Raw genomic sequence first — 14,921 nt, forward strand, 5'->3', positions numbered from 1 at the left:
CTCTGCTGATTTACGTGTGTTTTCTAAATTACATCTGGAGCAGTTTCCCACTTGAATTAATGATTATGTTTGAATGGATGTGATATATGCGATAGCAGAGCTCCTGGGTTTTCACATTAAAAATACTCCCTGTAAACACTCTGTAAAAGTTTTCTTTCCAAGCATGTTTGTTTTGAAACACTAATTTTTACACTTGGGTGGCAATGACAATGAAGACAGCACAAATTGGTCTCTCGGTGGTTGCAGGTCTTTGAAAAACATTATGAAAATGTTTTTCTTAATAATTAATATCCAGGGACAACATAATCAGAGTTTGCATGCTGGAGTATGCAGAAGCCTCAGAGAGCCAAAGCTTTTGGTGGGAAAACTTGTGTGCCTGACGTGCTGCCGCTGCCCTGCAGCACTGGGTACAGGGACTGCTCCAGCCACTGCTGAGATTAAGTTTGGCATTAAGTTTGAATCCTGGTTGGAGTGGTGCTACCTTCGATACAGCAGCCTGCTCTAGAGATCCTCGTCTTCCATTTAATCTTCTCCAAGCTCCCAAGGAGCTCTGGGCACTCCTTTGTCACACAGTCACAGGCTTTGCCATAAACTATTACGCGTGTTTTTGCACATGGCTGAATTTCACATGCAAAACAACCTCCACAGATAATATTTGAGGGATGACATTATGTGTGACACATTTGTGCATTAGTGAAGTGACCACGTGCTCGGGAAGCCTTTCCTTCTGGCTCACTGTCTGCTTCAGATGGGGCAAAGAAACCCACTTCTGAGATGTGGGGAGTTATCTTTGTGCCTCATTTTGCTCTCGTATAAGTAAAGGAAGTCATGGACACTGCTGCAGCCTGTGGATGTCCCAGGACAGTAGAATAACAAATGAAAAGGGGTACATTAGTTCTTCTGGATCTGACTGGCTGGAAAATACTGCTTTCATTTTCACAAATATGCTACACTTAAAGAGAAAACAACCCAGCAAATAGTTTATTTCTGTTGAATTTTCTTAAATTTCTCGCTGAAGTAGCCTTTTCTGCCTCTCTTTATTTCATTATTACTTGTTTTCCTAAGGAAAATAAAAATAACCGAGAGATTGTCTATATAAAAATAAATTAATCCCTGCAGCAGACCTAATCAGGCCTGTTGATGGACCTGTTGTCCAGAGATTTGCAGATTCCCCTTTGACCTGCTGGTCTGGCTTGCCCCTTCGGCCTCGCCTGGCAGCGAGCTCCGGAGATGCGTAACGCAGCACTTCCTCTCGTCAAGATGCGAGGGATTTAAGCTGGGAACAAAACAATGCCTTTAGAATAATGAATCTAGCTTGCACCAGCGAGAAAGATGACTCACCACGGCATTAATTTAGAATTTCTGAATTCCTGGGTAGAAAAATGGCTCATTTCTCTTTGTGCACATAAAACGCTGGGTGTCACTGCTCAGTTATCCAATTTCCGCCAAGCCTGCGCGATCGATTCCTTATAAACTAGTTAAACAAGAGAAGATTAATAAACGGCTACGTTGTGAACACGGTGAGTGACGCAGCTAATAAGCTGCAGTATCTAAGCAGTACTTGGATGCCATACCAATGCATTTCCCTTGAACGCTTGAACTCTGTATAAACTGTGCACATTTCCTGAAATTAGGGTCGAGGGGGATAGGAGTACCGGCATGGGAGGGATGCAGCCTTCCTCCTCCCAGTGCACTTGTGTTTCTTCTAAGCCTTGTGTTGGCCATAAGCTATCCAGGTAAAAGTGGGTGAGACTCACTGACTGCCCAAACCACAGCCAGTTTCGTGCAGCTCTTACCCTGTAACATCTTCGCCTTCAAGTGGGCTACCCAAGTCTAGGTGGAGCTGGGGTGCAGAGCTTGGTCAAGAGGAGGGTGGAAGCCACCTGGTCCCTGGGGAAATTTGATTCATTGGAGGCTCTGGAGAAGGCTTTGGAGAAACTTTTGTAACTGAAGTGTTTGCTGTTGGCTCCTGCGTGGCAGTACTGAGCTCTCATAATGAGATGCAGCTACTCAGCAGTGGTGGTCTGGTGCTGCTGGAGATGCCCAGGGCACCTATGGGCCTCCAGCTGCCCACACGAAATGGCATGGGTCTCCCCACTCCTGCCAGGCCTCTGTGGGTGGCTCAGAGGCTCAGATCACAGAGTCACGGTCGAGGTTAGAAGGAACCTCTGGAGATCATCTAGTCCAAACCCCCTGTTCAGCCAGGGTCACCTAGAGCATGTTGCCCAGGATCCTATCTAGATGTCTTTTGAATATCTCCAAGGAAGGAGACTCCAGGACCTCTCTGGGCAAGCTATTCCAGTGCTTGAATGGTCTGATGACCATGTGTTGGCAACCCAGTCCCACACTGGGGATGTTTTAATGTTTAGTTGTTTATCCATCCAAAGGTTTGGGAAAGCTTTTTTTTGAAATTGTACCACCAAAAAGTAGAAAATTTTACCCATGAGAGAGTAGCATGAAAGTCATCAGCTCTCAGGAACAATGTCTGCAGCTCATGACAAAGGTTTGTCAGTGACAAATCTTGCAACTGCAAGAGAAACCCCCATACTTTGCTCTCACCCTCAGGTGCGGCCATGCTGCTCCAAGCATCCTGATATCCACCTCCTCTAAACACCACTAGCCACATGCTTCACCTGTGGCAGCATGGTCTCAGCCACTGTCCTGACTTTGCAATGGAGAAATTGGGGTCCACAGAAAGAAGGGATTTCCCTGGGAGCAGCCAGCAGGTCTATCCCACAGCAAGGGTGGAACTGAGGCTCCTGAGAGTCCTCCACCAGCAATATCAACCAGGCCATGCTGCACTGTAAGACAAGACAAGGGTTTAAAAGAACTTAAATCAGCAGAAACTACTCAATAACTTCTGCACAAGAAATGAGATCATGCCATTAAAAAGGGAGGATGATATGCAAGATGCTCTGAGCTGTATTTTCCCTGGTGCTGTGCTCTCTGGTTGCTGTGCTGGAGGGCACAGCACGGTCAGTCTGGATGAAGAACAGCCTTTAGCTATCTGTAAACATCTCTGCAACCTCAAAAAACAGAGCAGATGCAAGCATCGCGTGGCTTTGCTGTCTGCAGATCCATGCAGCTGATAGCAGCTTGTGAAATGGGGGGCACGGATGCTGCAAGGAGTGAGACTCATGGAGACCCACCACCCAACAGGCAGTTGGATAAATTGCTCGCGCACACAAAGTATCTGTCGTGTAGCAGCAATAGAGAGTTAATTTTCAATTAAGCTCAGTATTTTACATTTCCTGCTTTGTCCAGGGATACTCCCAAAAATGAACTTCATCCCAAGCCAAGTTGTTCTCCAGAGAACCGAGATTGCTGGTGTGATGGGTTCAATCCTCTCTGATGCCGAGTCTGCAAACTTCAGGCTCACTGTTTGAAGGAGTTTCCTTCTTCTCTGCTCTCACAGTGCCACCCCCCGGCTGAGCCCTCATTGCACAGCCTGCGCTCAGCTCCCTCAGCCTTCGGGCTCCCCAGCACTCACTGGACCTGAAATGGTCCATCTGTCTGTCCCCTCTTCCAAGCTGCGCTGGTGAGCCAGAGCTGACTGCCTAGCCAGAGCTCTGCACAACTTCCACCAGCTTTTAGGCAGGCAAATAGCCCCCAGCTACTTATTTCTGTGGGGTGCAGAGCCCAAGTAAGTGGCATTTGAGTAAGGGTGCTTCTTGTCTTGCCTCTTACCTTGTCTTACCTTAGCTGTGTAATTCAACCCGTATCAAGCCTGCTGTCTGTGTACAACATTCAGATTTTCACCCGTAGGTGTGGAAGTGTTACCTGTGGGCTGTGACCCCACTTAAGCCCTGTACTCCCTAGAGCACTGTGTGATCAGCACGGTGTGACAGGAAAGGATTTTGGGAATACGGTCATCACAGCTCCGCCCAGCCCAGGGATGGGTCCTGGGTGATGCAACGTGCAGTGCCTTCACTGAAGCCTGGCCCTGGCGCTTGGGGATGAGCGAGCTGCCCGGCATCCATCCATCTCCGATGACCAGAACCRCTCTCCAAGGAGTGGGAATTGCGGCACCTCAACAAGGGGGTTGCAGTGGTAGTGCATGGAGCAAGGCCAATGAGCAGTGCTGGAGAAGGGACCATACTCCAAATCCCACCTCTGTCCAGCTCAGAGTTGAGCGCTCTGGGTTAGGGCCATTCCTTCTCTTTCCTGTCGAAGCTGTACCACCCCGGTGCAATTATTGGAGTGGTGAGTAGCACCCCATTAACAGCTCTCTGGCCATCTGCTGTGGTTGATGCCAAGCTCAGAGCTTGTGGGGGCTTTGAGGAGAGACAAGCTGGTTTGTGGATCCCTCATTAAGTGTAGATAACTGACATTTTGCTGCAAAATCGCAAGTCACAGCGGTAGGGTTCATGTCTCCCAACTTGTTACTGCATGGTGGATGCCCTACCTGAGCAAGCCATGCCAGGCTCCTTCCCAGAAAGTGCTGGGTGCTGGTGCAGCATGGTCCACCTGGATTTGTGGTGTCTGCCCTATGCCCATGGTCCACAACAAGGCTGGAAGAGCCTCAGTGGCCTCTACTCCAGCCTCCCTGGCTGGAGGCTGGGGCTGTTGCCAGCACTGGGTCAGGTCATGACATCACATCCTCAGGCTGCTCATATTTTTCCACCAAGCCCAGAAGAGCTACTCGGATGCAGAAATCTCCACTTGGGTGGGTGAAGCCCAGCCCTTCCGTGAGATGTGGGCTGGCTGGGCCCTGCCAATCCCATGTTTGATGCCTGAATTACTGCAGTGAGACTTCGGCATCTTGACCTAGCTCTGGGGACATCCAACGCAATCACCAGTTGAGTGCTTCAGAATTCAGGCTTGAGGCTCTGGCCTGTGGGATACTGTGAATGCTAAAAGATAACATGAGTTCAAGCAAAGACTTGGCCTATCCACACAAGAGAAATACCTAAACACTTAAATACTAAATACCTAAAGACCATTCTCACTCAGGAATCATCAAGCTGCAATCAGATGGAAGCTGAAAGAGTAAGCATGTGCACCTTTTTTTTCCCAGGCTTTCATTTTTGGGACAACAGTTGGAGACATCCCGCGGGGCAAGGTGGGCTGCTGGCTGGCTGGACTAACGCATTATGGATGTCCTTCTGTTCTTAATTGCTCCTGCAACATTTCTGAGTACTTCACAACAGGCATGATTACACAGACATGGACATTTTTCTTTCCCATTTAGAAAATCCAATTATTCTGTCTTAATGAGAAGGCACCATTGTGCCTGGAAGATATTTTCCTGATGCAGCCACGGCTAAACTCACCCCGAGAGGTGGCCACGTGGCCTGTTAGTGGGAGGCTAGGTCTGTGCAAAAGGGTGATCAGTGACAGAGCATGTCAGTCCACAAGCTTGTTACTTTAGCTTAATTAGTCATTTTTTGGGCTGCCCTAGAAGATGTAAAATGCTAGAGTGACATGTTCAAGTTAATAGCTCTGTGCTGTGGCTTGGCTTTGGTGTAAGAACTGAAGATCGCTTGCAAAAAGTAAAGTCTTAAAACTCTGAGGCTATTCTGTATCCTGCTGGCCAGGCAGAAGCTCTGAAGGAGAAGACATCTGAGTTTGCTGAATGTCACATTGGCGCTGCCCACATGGTAGTCAGCAAGAGCTGGCTGTGAATTCAGCTTATCTCCGCACGCAGACAGCACAGCCACGGCAAGGCAAACTGCCAGCCGGCACTGACGGCGGCTTAGCATGGCTCCTGGCTGTTTTCTGAGCTGCTTTTGCTATTTTTCTGTTACTCATCCAGATTTCCAATATCTCACTTTTCCCCATGACTTTCCAAAGCCAGTACTGAAAATGACCCTGTCCCTATGCCCTCTAAAATAAGGCCCAGCCAGTTTTAAAATACTAAGTTTTGCTTTCCTCTTCGTTGCCAATGTTCATTTTGCTTGCAGTTGCAGTCACCCTTTTAATGAATGTTGATGTGAAAAAGTCATTAAATATCTCAGCCTTCATATACTGGCAATACTACCATGGAGTGGCAGACAGCTCTTCCCTGGGCCCTCCTCATTTTCACAGACTTGCTCCAGTGGCCATCCCTGGGGCTGCATCTCTCCTCGCTTGCTCGTGCTGCTCTTCAGCAGTGTCCCTAGCAGTCTCCTGTGCTTCCTTCTTGAGATCACCGGGAGTCACATTACTCTCTTACGCCCCTTTCTGTCCATTTACAGTGCCAACATCTGCTTCAAGGCTGGTAACAGCTTCCGTCTCTAGCGGAGAGAGACAGCTACGTTCAGGGCACAGTTCTCCTGCCCTGGGCTATGCATTCACTTTAGGATGAGGTCAGTCATGACCTGGAAGCACCTGTTTTTTCTCCTATTCCTCCCCTGGCTAGCTCAAGCCTAGGGCAACTAGTTCAGCAGCAGCAATATACACTGTTGACATCTACTGTGGTCAGATTAATCCGCACCGCCATGTCCTGACACAGGCAGCACTTTCTTAATACTTCCCCGGTCAGATAAAATCCTGCATTTCTGCAAACTCCAGCTTTGATGACCTTGTTAGCTGCCTACAAAAGCTTCATCCACCTGATCTTCATGGCCCTATAGCAGACCTACACAACAGCATTCATTTTCTTCTCCCATTTCATTCAGACTTTCATAGGTCTAAACGCCTGCTGTGGACTGAACCTCAGAACAAATCTGTACCTCTGCAATGGATCAAGCATAGTAGACCTCTGCTTCTCTGTTCTGCCCTTCTGAAAAGGTTTTCCATTTTATTTTAATATTCCAGCTATGGAAATCATTTCATTAAGTCTCTGTAACAAGCAATGGAACTGAAATTAGACTTGAAGCTCTTTCGATTTGCTCCCCACACTTCTTGCATTAATGTACAGGCATCTAGGATGCTTGGTGCACAGACCTGTCACCCTCTTCCTTCCTCTTCCCTGCCCCTATGAGTACCAACGCTATGCCTGTGTGGGGTTAGATCCTCATGCGGCCTGTGCTGCTTCCCAGCTCGCTGCCTGGGCAACTCGTTCACAAGGCATTTGTGGAGGTCTGTCCAGTGTGCAACCCTCTTGCAACCCCACCAGCCTCCTCCTCCCTGCCTACATCTGTGCTAAGCCAGAGCTACTGCATGATGGTTTTCATTATTACTGGGTTGTTCTGATGGAGACCTGGAAAAAACAAGTCTTTCCCTGCAGCATTTGGCTTTGGTACCACTCAGCAAGCTTGGCAGGTGGAAGGGTAGGATGGACTCTCCTCCTCTGGCTTCCTTCACATACTGCTGAAAAATCCAGTGCTCAGACCTGAGGTCAGTCTCTGCCACTAAGTAAATAATAAATGCATGAAAATGCGAGGACAGTGCTGGTGAGGGAGGGGGGCACAGAACCCTTTTGCTCCGGTGAAGCCACTCACGGATTAGGAGCATTCAAGGTTATTCCAGGAGGTGCTCAAGTTGCAGCTCCGAAAGGTCTCATCCCTGCCTCTCCTGCAGCCCGGCACCACGGCACGAGTCTCAGCCGCTTCCAGTTGACTCAGGGCCCCGCGTGGGTTTCAGGAAGGCTGGGAAAGTCTGTCCTTCCCACATCCCTGCAGCTGCAGCGACGCTCTCCAATTTCTGAGATATCCAGCTGGTGGCATTGCAGGGAACAAAATCCCTAAGTTTTTTTTCTGTGCCGGAGGGTGTTCATATCTCATTTATTTCAAGGGCTGCTTTTCTCGAAGGGAGTTATTTCTCTGCCCCACAGATCTTTAACAGAAACTCCCTCAGATGGACTTTTCTTTTGTAATATCAAAATTGTTTTTTAAATTGCTTTGGCACAAACAAAGATCTCTCTCCTTACTGTGCCACAGCATCTGGATTTCTTTCCTCATGATTTTTCTATTACAGAAACTAGCTAAAATGCTTTCTCATCCCTTTAGTTTTGACAGGGTCTAGGCTTGGTAGGATTATATTTCAACTGATAGCTGATGGTAAACATTTTCAGAAAATTCCCCCTGAGAGAAAAACGAAGCTACTGCTGAACAAGGGAAAAATACAGTGGTTTATCAGAGCTATACTAACATTTGCTTACATATTATTTTATTACGTTTTATTTTATTATTTTATTTAGTCTATATTAGCATAGAGAAAGTATACTATATTTAAATTTTAGCTTTTCCATCCTATTCCTCAGCAGCCACATGGCTTGCGGGCCAGAATGAGGACCACAATAGCTCACCATCCAGCTCTGCAGAAGACGTTTTGCCATCGGTGCCTTTTATTCATACTGAAAACGGAGAAGGGCTGGGAGAAACTGTCAGAGAGGCTTGAGGGCTGATTAAAAAATACTTTTTTCTAAGGATTTCTATGTATAATTTCATGTAAAGTTTCACTTCAGTAACAACTGCAAATTATAAATGCTTCCAAGAAGCAGGAAGTCTCTCAATTATTAAGCATCCAGCAGTGCCTGCTTTGAACTCCACTGCGCAGTCTAGCTAAGTGACTAATTACTTTCCAGTAAGATCCTTCTTAGGAGCAACTCTTCCCCTCCTCATAGCCCTGCTATTGGCATTCAGGTCATTAGAAGCAATTAAGACCAACTCGAAGCCTGCACGGATGGAAAAGGCCTTTGGGAACGGTGCAAAATTGCAAGATGTTGCAGCTCCCCATTAGAGCTTGGATCACGCTGCCGGGGTCCGCACTGGGCACCATCAGGCAGCTATTTCCCATAGATTAAGCCTCAACAAATCATCTGCCGTCAGGCCTGCCATTAATTAGTACCTGTTTGCAGGCTCTGTGGAAAGAGCAGAGCCCGTACGGGCAACGAGAACAGATCTGTGGGCATTGCCAGGGACGGCTGGCGTTTTAAAGCTGTGTTGAAAGGATGGTGTGCAGAAGGGCTCACCCAGCTGCACATCCTCCGTTCGGGAAAGATCGTGTTCTCCAAGATGCCCAGACTTGTGTGATTTGCTTTTGTAAAAAAAGGCAATAAAGTGGAAAAACAGCTGTTTCCCTCACTGCATTCTTGCTATCTGCATAGTCATGTTTTAGAGTCTTGCCGTTGTACGTTGCCTTCAGTCTCCTAAGTAACTTGCAGCACCGCAAGGTAGTGAGGGGTGAAAATCTGGACTCAACTGAAGTCTTCTTCTGCCTTCTGCAGCCTGCTTTTTAAACTGAATTACAAGCATCCTCAGCATTAGAGCCTCAGTCTATAAATCCCAGTCTCTCTGACACAAAGTCCCCGTGGAGCAAACAGTCTAATAGACTAGAAACCCTTTGAGAAGTGCATCTTGTGCAATTATGCAGCAGCATACACGATCTGAGCCCAGACAGTCTCAGATTGCAGCATTAATCCCCTGCTGGATGATGTTCAAGTAAAAGCACATCCTTCAGAAAACATTACTGCTTCTGTGTTATTCATAAAAACGTTCTCATACTATGAAAGATTTTCCGAGACTGAAGGCATCTCACACAGAGCAGTCAAATACCATCTCAAAATAGACACAAATTAAGTTTACGCCCAAGGGAACGTAGTGGCAGTTTCTCAAGAACAGAATGGGGGAAAGTTGCACTTTTTCCCCTTCTGGTGCTTCCTTTTACCCAAGGTAGGATTTTCTCTTGGCTCCTTCCCAGCTGTTGCTACAGATGTTGAAATTGCTCTGTCGCAATTCAACCTCCCGTATGTCTCCATAGCACTGACCATTCATAAGAATTCAAATTTCAGTTGAATAAATGCCTCAAAATTTCCTTCTGTTGCTATAAAAGCATTTCATGATAAGGTTCATAAGCCAAATAATGAGAGCCCTTCTCATTATATTTGCACAGCCTGCGAGATTCCTCTTTCTTCAGGACAGGAAGGAAAGCCCCATGGTCAAGGGACAGGAAAGGGAACCACGAGTTTAGGCTGTGCTTTTGCCTTGAGTCTTAGGTTTTCCTTTTATGAACTCAGTCTGAAATGACATCTGTGCTACAGATGCTGAGAGATATCAACAACACCCCCCTACATGCAGTGAAAGGCAGGGCAGTGATTGAGACCGCAGTCCTAAAGTGTACAGAGGCGAACAGATTAACTGCCACCGATGGACTTGAGCCACAAAATTTAGATGCCACATCTGCAAACAGGTTTTGCAACATTTGAAACATTCGTGTCTTAGATTTGGGCTAATCTAATAAATTTGGTAAGATGTCAGCAGAGCCTAAGAGCAAAATAACAACCCCAATGCAGGTATTTTCCCTAGTCCCACGTGCAGGAAAGGATCGGACTCACCTCCACAAGTAGAAACGAGCCCCGTTTGCAGCATGGGCTCCTCCCATACTCTCACACACAGAATCACAGAACGGTTGAGGTTGGCAGGGACCTCTGGAGATCATCTAGTCCAACCTCCCCGCTCAGCAGGGTCACCTACAGCATGTTAGACAGGGTTGCATCCAGGCGGGCCTTGAAGATCTCCAGAGAAGGAGACTCCACAACCTCTCTGGGCAACCTGGTCCAGKGCTCYRTCACTCYCACAGGGAAGAAATTCCCCCTCACSTTCAGGCRGAACTTCCTGTGCTTCARTTTCTGCCCATTGCCTCTTGTCCTGTCACATGGGACAACTGGAAAGAGTTTGTCCCCGTCCCCTTGACACCCTCCCTTCAGGTACTTGTACACATTGATCAGATCCCCCCTCAGTCTGCTCTTCCCCAGGCTGAACAGGCCCAGCTCTCGCAGACGTTCCTCACAGGGCAGGTGTTCCAGCCCTCTGATCATCCTCGTAGCCCTGCGCTGGACTCTCTCCAGTAGCTCCATGTCTCTCTTGTCCTGGGGAGCCCAGAACTGGGCACACTACTCGAGATGAGGCCTCCCCAGGGCGGAGGAGAGGGGCAGGATCACCTCCCTCCACCTGCTCGCAACACTTTTCCTAATGCACCCCAGGAGACCATTGGCCTTCTTGGCCACAGGGACACGTTGGTGGCTCGTGGTTAATTTGTTGCCCACCAAGATTTCCAGAACAGAGAATAAATACTGCCATCGTTTAGTGCAAACTGATTTTAATTGCTCCAAGAAATAATCCTTTCATTGCTCCCTCAGAAGAATTTAATAGCACTGAATTTACTGTGATGAGCTTGATATAATTTCTTCCTATGAAAGCAGTCTCATGGAGCCAATTCAGTTTTTATTGGCTTTCTCAGTGCTGGATTTTTCATAGGCACTATCTGTCTCTTTTTTGAATGGGGTGCAGTCATGGTCCGTAAAGCAAACATACCCAAATATTTGAAGGTCAAAGGCTGTGTGTGAGCTAGGAAGGCAAACACTAAAGTAGCTGCAGAAAGCCTCTTGGTCAGAGTGTGGCAGCAGTGGGCAGGAGCCAGCGGCAAGCAGGGAGGTCGCAGGGCTCCGCTCACCGGAGGAAAGTGCTTGGTCTCAGGACGATGCAGGGGCTTTTCACCTGCATCCCCTTCCCCATCCTCTTTGCTCTCTTTGCTCTGCAAAGCAGAACAAATCTGAACATCCCCCAGAGCTGCTCGCAGGCTGGAGACGCGGCTCRTCTGCAGCAAAACTCGAGCTCGTGCTGCAGGTGTGCAGCTGCGTGCGCCCTGCCGTGGCCCCGGGAAGCAAAGCTGCTTTTCCCCCCTTTTCTCCAGTGACAGGGCTCCTGCTGGCAGGTAACGGGTGGCATCACCAGGCAGCACTCGGCCCTAAAGACGGCCTTGCCCTGCTGGCCCCGAGAGGCAAAGGTGTCGGAAGGCAGCGCAGTATTAAAGCAGGCAGCGCCGAGGTGCGTGGCACGCAGCGTGGTGCTGGGGGCTGCTGGTGGGGACCTTCAGTATCTTCTTCCCAAGGTGAGGAAGCGCCTGCACGGCTGCACGGCCCGCGGGGCCCGCCGCGGACGAGGAGTCGATAGATGGGGCTCTCCCTTCGTGCAACGCCGGAGGCGACGGGAAGGCGGGAGGCTGCGCAGAGCCCGCGGCTGCCCACCCGTCCCAGCCGCTCTGCAGGCGAGGGGGGCGGCACCCCGCTTTTCAGGTCCCCTTTGGGTGTCGACAGCCTCTCTGGAAAGCTTTTCCAGAAAGAAAGAAAACAGTGTTGTAACCGTAAAATATTAATAATACATTTTAGATCTGGTAATTCCTTCCTGAGATATCACGGAGCCTACRAGAGCAGATAAAGTTTATTTTCTCTGCAGCGCATTATCTGTCTGATGCAGCCCTGCTTGGGAGGACAGTTCAGGGTCACCTGGACAAGGAATATTTTCTAACACACTGATTCGGCTGTCGCCTGCTTAGCAAAACGCCTCTCCCTTGCTAAAGCTAATAAAATGTTTTAATTATTGTTCGGAGAGCTTGTGCATGGGCAGCAGATAACCTTCCCCTAAAATGATGCAGAGGAAGAGCAGGAGGGTTTTACGGAGTCAGGTGGGTGACCAGGGACATCACGTAGGTTGGTCCCATTCCCAGCTGCCTTGGCTGGCGCTTCGCCCCCTTTCCCCCCCCCAGGCTGGAATAGCCCAAAGTTGCAAAACCTCCGTCCGCTGGGCTTTTCCTTGCTCGCCGGACAGGAGATCCCTGCTCCGGGCTGCCATCAGTGCCAACAGCTGAGCTTGCACCACTGCTGACTTCTGAGGAGTCTGCTAYGGTCGGAGGGGTTTCCTTTCTGCTTCGCGCGGCTCCTGCACCCTGCCCTTGCTCTTCCCTTTTCATTTTCTAGCACGAATCCTCACTCTCTGCTCTCCAGCATGCGGTTTTCCCACCCTCGAGGCTCCGAGGTACAACACAAAAATCACACGTGCTGGCGTYGGAGCTGCCATCGGAAACCCACGCACCTGAGGAAGCCCGAATTAACCCGCTTGGTGTGCTCGGCTCCAGCACCCCTGCAGGCAATTCAGTCTCCAAATCCCCACAGATGACTTTTTTCCAGCCTCCCAAACCAGCTTCAAAAGCAGATAAACAGGAATGAGAAAATGAACGTGACGGAGAAGCCCACAAGGGACAGGACCCTTGCGGCGGGGCGGGGGGAGAGGGGAACCGAGCCAGGGGATGGAGCAAAGCAAAGGCCGGTTTGTGTTTGGACTGTGTAAGCAGTTTGCAAAGCTCTGGGTGAGCCAGCAGTGTCAGCAGCCTTGTAACTTTTTTTTAATTGCAGTTTGCAAGACCAAGGGGGAAAAAAAAGTCCTGTTGAAAGCCATTGCAAAACTTGCCATTAAAAACACACTCCGGCTTCCGAAATTATAGGCTAAGCCCCACCTCCGCACACCCATCCCCACCTCCGGGCTGGGAAGTAAAAGTACCAAATGGCCAGAGCACTCGCAGGCAGCAGGAAAACTTTCGCTATCCGAGCGGCAGGACCGTGAGAGGGCGAGACCTGAAACCGTGAGTATCCCGGCGTCGGTCCCGCGCGGGAAAACGCTGCCGAGCCGTCGGCACGGAGCCCGCCCCGAGCGCCGGGGCAGGTTGCATCGCTGGGGTTTCTCGTGCCGCTTTCCCCGCGCTTGTTTTGCAAAGGCTCCTTGGACCGATCCAGTTTTGGGAGCTGGATTTTTCTAGTAGTTCAAGAACAAACCAAAAAAAAAAAAAAAAAAAGTGATGCAAATGTTCCGTACTGCCCGTTCTGGAGGACTCTCTGCACATGTATTCTGCTGCTCCCCCGCTGCTCCTGGTTATTTATTTGATTCTCTTTTTTCCAATAAAGCAGCTCCACTTATTATTATTTTTTTTTTTTTCATTCCGCAGCCTCGCAGCCCAGAGGCTGCTTGTCTTACGGATTCCCTCCCGCCCGTACGGGAAAGCGGCTTTCCCCCCGCTCCGCTGGTTCCTGGCTCGGCCCTCGGGGAGGGGTGCCGGGCGGCCGTGAACCTTCACCCGCACGGGCGCGCGGTGACCGGGCGCGCGGAAGGGTTGAAGTCGGAGCGAAAGCGTGTGCTCGGGTGCGGTGCAGGGACACCCCGCGCTGCTGCAGCTCTGCAGGTTTCGGTGCAGAGGCAGCCGGGGGTTTTTTGCAAATCGGGCGCCACGAGCGCGTTTCGGTGCAGACGCAGGTGCTGCCTTTCGGCGCTGCTGCTCGTAGCAGGCGTCTGCGCGCGGGCTCGGCCGGCGTCCGTCGCTCGGGCGGGTGCRGTTTGTCCGTGCCTGCTCCTCTCTGCCTGCTCCCGCCGAGTTTGGCCTTGGCTGAATTGATCCCAGGGTGAAGCCAACTTCTCTTTGGTAACTCCTGGGTCTTGCAAACTCCAGCGTGTCCCGTCTTCCTCTCCACCTCCGTTTCGGAGGCGCTGCCTCGGGGGGAGCATGAGAGATTCGTGCCTGCACTCCAGAGCAGAGGCCAAGAAACCTGTTACTGCTCCAGTTATTGAGGTTTTTCTYACCTTACGAGGCACGTTACACCCCAGGGTCCCTGCAAGGCACGTGCACGATGCACCGTGGTGCTCTGGCTGCTTGCCGGTATCCTACAGGCACGTCCCCCGCCAGGGCCACCTTGCTGGGTGCCCGTCGTGGTGCGTGCCGGTTTGCAATGCCGTTACCGTGCTCCAGCCAAGCGCGTAGGTCTGGGCAGGCAAAACCCACCCGCGCCGCAGAGATGCACCTCCGGGCTTTCGGGGAAGGACGAGCCACGGCCAAGGGACTTTGCGCCGCTCACCTGGGCGGGCGCCTCGCCAGTGGCTACTGCTCTTAACGCCCCAGGTGCGGAGCAAAAAGGAAAACGCTCATCGAGGACGCTGGAGTAAAGCAAAGAACGGGGACAAATCGGACAAAAAAGGGAGACGATCAGGGCTGTCTGTGCGTGCATCAGACACCCCAGCTCTGCAAACGGAGCTGGTGCAGCCCCGGAGGGCCACGACCGTCCTCCATCCATGCTACCATCAGCGCTCGATTTCTCAGAGGCGATGCAGGCTGCATCGATCTGCCCCRAAGGGCTTTTTTATCAGGCGCCTGCAGAAATCTCTCGGCTGCAGGAAACTTCCTGCGCACCAGCTTTGACATGCACGAAATGCAGTGGCTCCTCGGCTGCCTATTTA

General features: G+C 50.2%; 1 protein-coding gene across 1 annotated transcript in view; it reads left to right on the top strand.

The window, feature by feature from the left end:
• The first annotated feature begins 13,087 nt into the window (after nucleotides 1–13,087).
• Nucleotides 13,088–14,921, top strand: part of SLCO2B1 (solute carrier organic anion transporter family member 2B1) — a 63,001-nt gene continuing 61,167 nt past the window's right edge. Inside the window, exon 1 of the mRNA XM_085311235.1 lies at nucleotides 13,088–13,281. The gene's annotated coding sequence lies outside the window, so the exon portion shown is untranslated. The remainder of the gene's footprint in view (nucleotides 13,282–14,921) is intronic.

This window comes from Rhea americana, unplaced genomic scaffold (assembly GCF_003343005.1).
Source record: "Rhea americana isolate MKP2758 unplaced genomic scaffold, rheAme1 scaffold_335, whole genome shotgun sequence".
In the NCBI taxonomy this organism is placed as follows: domain Eukaryota; kingdom Metazoa; phylum Chordata; class Aves; order Rheiformes; family Rheidae; genus Rhea; species Rhea americana.